We start from the raw sequence: 5,547 nt of genomic DNA, 5'->3' as shown, positions 1-5,547 counted from the left end.
ATATTTTATGTCTCTCCATATTGTCCATAGTATTTGTTACATTGCAAGTGAGATTAAAATCCTGCTAATGTTCTCATTGGACCATAAAGAAGGCTGATCGCCGAAGAATTGATGCTTTTGAATTATGGTGCTGGAGGAGACTCTTGAGAGTCCCAGGGACTGCAAGAAGATCAAACCTATCCATTCTGAAGGAAATCAGCCCTGAGTGCTCACTGGAAGGACAGATCCTGAAGCTGAGACTCCAATACTTTGGCCACCTCATGAAAGAGAAGACTCCCTGGAAAAGACCCTGATGTTGGGAAGGATGGAGGGCACAAGGAGAAGGGGACGACAGAGGACGAGATGGTTGGACAGTGTTCTCGAAGCTACCAGCATGAGTTTGACCAAACTGCGGGAGGCAGTGGAAGACAGGAGTGCCTGGGTTGCTCTGGTCCATGGGGTCACGAAGAGTTGGACATGACTAAACAACAACAAATGTTCTCATATGCTTACAGTGGTCTTCTAAATAAATTATAAACTTTTCCCATTCTTTCTTGAATTTCTTGTCTTCTTGGTCTCTGAGTTTTCCGGTCAGTTTTGCCATTTCAGCGTAGTCTAACAGCTTAGTTTGCCATTCCTCTCTGGTAGGAACTCTTTATTCTTTCCATCTCTGGGCTAGTAGCATCCTTGCTGCTGTTGTCACATACATGAAGAGTCTTTTCTGTTCCTTTGGGATGTCGGTACCTATAATTCCCAATAGAAAGGCTTCTGGTGGGTTTTTTCCACAAAAGTTATTTTTATTTGTTTTATTTTTTATTAAAGATTTTCTTGATTTACAAAAGTGTGCAATGTCTCTCTCTCGTATCGCCCCCCCCCCATGTAACATTTTTACAAGTCAGTTTCATTTGTTGAGACATTAGGAAGAAAAGGGGGAAAGAGGTGGAGGGGGGAAGATGAGTGGGGGTACAAACATTTTTAAACACTTTTAAATATATTTTAAAAAATTTTCCCAGTTCATTATCTATCATTTCCCAGAAAGCCCTTATTACCTTACCTGACCACTACATATGATAAAAGGTACCTTCTTTTCCTTTACATTTCCAGCAGGTATTTGTGCTTGTTTTATACATTTTTGCTAATTTAAAGGTAAAGGGACCCCTGACCATTAGGTCCAGTCATGGCCGACTCTGGGGTTGTGGTGCTCATCTTGCTTTATTGGCCGAGGGAGCCGGCGTACAGCTTCCGGGTCATGTGGACAGCATGACCAAGCCGCTTCTGGCGAACCAGAGCAGCGCACGGAAACGCCGTTTACCTTCCTGCTGGAGTGGTACCTATTTATCTACTTGCACTTTGACGTGCTTTTGAACTGCTAGGTTGGCAGGAGCAGGGACCGAGCAACGGGAGCTCACCCCGTCGCAGGGATTCGAACCGCCAACCTTCTGATCAGCAAAGTCCTAGGCTCTGTGGATTAACCCACAGCGCCACCCACGTCCCTTTTTCCTAATTTACTAGGAGTTAAATACCACTGGTACATCATTTTCATATAATTTTCTTTCAGCGTACAACATGCCTTGAATTTCAAATCCGTTTTCCATAACCTTTCCCAATCTGAAATCTGAATATTATGCCCCAAATCCCTTGCCCAGTGTATCATTACAGATTTAACCTGTTCATCTTTTGTATGCAAGAGCATGCAGAACTACCCTTCTTAGAAGTTGGAGGACCTAGCAATAATTTGAGTGGCAAGAGGGCACCAGTTTTTTCTTTCTTCCTTAATACCACTTGCCATGGGTGTAGCCAGGATTTATGTTAACAAGGGGCAGGTTTTATGGGGGTGGGGGAAGAACCTTAGTTAATTAATATTTTTAGTGATTTTTATTGGTTTAGGGCAGGGGCCAGCAAACTTTTTCAGCAGGGGGCCAGTCCACTATTCCTCAGACCTTGTGGGGGGCCAGATTATATTTTGAAGGGAAAAAATGAACTAATTCCTATACCCCACAATTAACCCAGAGATGCATTTTAAATAAAAGCACACATTCCGCTCATGTAAAAACACCAGCCAGGCCCTACAAATAACCCAGAGGTGCATTTTAAATAAAAGGACACATTCTACTCATGTAAAAACACGCTGATTCCCAGACAGTCCGTGGGCAAGACTGTGGTGGCGATTGGGCCGGATCCGGCCCCCCGGGCCTTAGTTTGCTTACCCATGGTTTAGGGGGGCACTGGCTGCTAATTCGTTTCCAGGCCAAATTCAAAGTGCTGGTTTTCACCTGTAAAGCCTCAAACAGCTCAGGACCACAATACATCAAGGACTGCCTTTTTGCATACGAACTGGCCTGGACCCTGCAATCACCACCTGAGGCCCTTCTTCATAACCCTCCTCTATGAGAGGTCCAGAGGGTGGCAACAAGAGACAGGGCCTTTTCTGTGGTGGCTCCCTGCTTGTGGAATGCTCTCCTCCGGGAGGCTCGCCTGTGGCCTTCGTTACATATCTTTTTTTAAAAAAATAATTTTTATTAACTGGCCAATCACATCAAATTAAAACACATCACATAAATTCCAAATTACAAAGCCAAATTTTTAAATTTTGTTGGGGGAACCCATACTTCAAGATCCAAAGGGGGATTCAGATCATCTTCTTATTACTGCATTAATGTCCAAATCAGTCCAAACAAAATTCATAATTCTATCCAGTCTTATCTTGGTGTTTCCACATCATATCTTGTTCATATAATTTCTATTTTTCCTTTACGATCTCTTCTGTTAGTCTCCTTAAGCCGATAAGCAAAATAATAATCCTGTGTGGATTTCCCATTCCTCCACTAAGTCCAGATGGTTTCCATATATCTCCTTCGTAGATAACATCGCTCTTTCCATCATAAATTTGGCATTTGTCGCTCTTAAGTCCCACCGAGAAGTTGATCCACGATATGTAAACAACTCTATTTCTCTCTTTCTCCTCCCAGACCCAAGAGCTCCAACAATGCCTCCCAAAATGGCGACGGTATTTTTAACTGCGTCATTCCAAAACTCTTAGCTTTCCAGCTTCATCTTGAAACATTGCTTTGGTTCGAAAGTTTATCTCCACACAGCCTTAAATCCACAGCTTAAGTCCTTAGTTTCTGACTCATTAGGGGAGGGGATTCTTGTTAAATCACATAAGAAAAAGGAAGGCAGGTTTTTCCTCCCCTCCCCCCTCAGTCATACCGTATCTTGATGTATCTTCTCATATTTTATTCTTGTCTTGTTATCAGAGATCTCTTCTGTCAGCAGTCTTTACTCCCCCTTTTCCTTGAAGCATGCACAATTTATCTCGTCCAAATTGTTTCTTTTGAAGATGCTTGCAACTAGCGGCGCGAATCAGGGACGGCGTCCAGGAGTGCCGGAATCCCACAGGAGGGCTTTGTGCCTAGTGCCCCCACCCCCACAAATTCGGGGGTGGTATAGGGCACAGCAGGCAAGGGCCGTCCCCCCCACAATCCTGGGGGGGGGGGTTAAGGAGGCTAATTACCCCCATCATAGCCTCCAAATTACCTCGTGTGGGTCGGAGAGATGTTATTGTCAGCCATCTTCCGATGCGCCACCTAGTGGCCCCCCCTTCGTTACATATCTTTAAGTGCGAGGCGAAAATGTCCCTCTTTTCCCAGGCCTTTGGCTTATTAAACAATCTATGAACTCATAAACTGTGCGGGTGGGACGGGGTGTTGTTTTTCTTTTTCTTAGTAAGTTATGTATTTTTGTGGTTTTATACGGTAAAGCATCTTGCGATCCTCAAATGAGGGGCAGTATAACATGAAGAAGCTTGAGATTTCGTTTGGCCCCAATTGCCTGCTTCAAGTGTCAACATTCAACCTTGACAGATGGGAAAGATCAATGTAAAGCAATGTCTCTGAGCATATGAAGTGTGCATTTCACACACACACCCAAACTGAGGAATCACAGCTCCTGAACACAGCACATGATAGTTTAACCCCTGATTACTACCTCTCCCTTTCTTGCGTGGTGTTTCACCAGCCATGGGAGTGCCCCCAGGTACAAATACATGTAAATAAATAAGACGGCCAGGAACCTCTGTATATCCAGAAATGATGAAACGTTTTCACAAGTGTGGCCACAACAGCCTCTGGCTGTTGTTAATGCAATACAGAAAGCGGGGGGGGGGGGGGGGATCAAAGCCTCATGGCTTCTTTCATATAATTTGCAGAGTGGTGAAAATTAATTTGCAGGCTGAGGAAAACCAAGCGTCAATTGTTTGTGCACATTTGCTCAGAAGTAAGTGTCACCATGGGGACGCGGGTGGCGCTGTGGGTTAAACCACAGAGCCTAGGACTTGCCGATCAGAAGGTCGGCGGTTCGAATCCCCACGACAGTGTGAGCTCCCGTTGCTCAGTCCGTGCTCCTGCCCACCTAGCAGTTCGAAAGCACGTCAAAGTGCAAGTAGATAAATAGGTACCACTCCGGTGGGAAGCTAAACGGTGTTTCCGTGCGCTGCTCTGGTTCGCCAGAAGCAGCTTAGTCATGCTGGCCACATGACCCGGAAGCTGTACGCCGGCTCCCTCGGCCAATAAAGCGAGATGAGCGCCGCAACCCCAGAGTCGGTCATGACTGGACCTAATGGTCAGGGGTCCCTTTACCTTTACCTTTAAGTGTCACCATGGTCAGTGGGGACTTGCAAAGCAAGACCGAGCTTCTAAAAACAAGGAAAACCTGATAGTGGATTCAGGCTCATTTAAAAGCAAAACAAAACACAAGATATAAATGTCTTGTTACAGGGGATTAATCTACCATTTAATCTGGCATTATATCAATACTCTAAATGCAATGCTGTTCCAGTAAGACTGCAGCCTTTTGCCAGTGGCAAGTGAATTGCACTCATTTATGAAGGAATCTAAGCAAGCTTCTATTAACTAACCAATCTTTGGAGGAGAAAATCATCTCCACCAAACAGTCTTTCACAGGGCAAAGGGCCCAATGATAAAAGTCAAATGTACGTGCTCAGAGTTGTGAAAGGCTGTCTGAAAATTAATTGTACACAGCTTAGTCTTAAGCATTTAGCATTTGTGAAATAGTATTCAAAGAGCTTCATCTCTACTGCCTTGATTTCATCCTTACATCTAAGGAGGGATCAGAATCATTATCCCTATTTTGCAGATGGGATGACTGAGGCCGAGAGAGACTTCCTTGCTTAAGACCCCCCTAGTGAGTTCATGGTAGGAGTGAGATTCCTGCTCTGGGTTTCCGAATTCACAGCAGCCTTTATCCGCTATAGTACACCATCTCTCAGTACCCCTGTATTCAATGGGAATTAATCCTCAAAGTCTGCGTAAAATGACAGCCTCAGGATGTAGATCAATTGAGGATAAGCCCAGCAAATCAGAGCAGAGTTTACTTCTGAGTAAATATGCATATATTCAAGTCTCTAAGGTATGGGTAGGCAAACTAAGGCCCAGTGTCCGGATCCGGCCCAATCGCCTTCTAAATCCGGCTTGTGGACAGTCCAGGAATCAGCACGTTTTTACATGAGTAGAATGTGTCCTTTTATTTAAAATGCATCTCTGGGTTATT

The sequence above is a fragment of the Podarcis filfolensis genome, assembly GCF_964270895.1.
Source record: "Podarcis filfolensis genome assembly, chromosome: 13".
In the NCBI taxonomy this organism is placed as follows: Eukaryota; Metazoa; Chordata; class Lepidosauria; order Squamata; family Lacertidae; genus Podarcis; species Podarcis filfolensis.
This window is presented reverse-complemented; position numbering follows the sequence as displayed.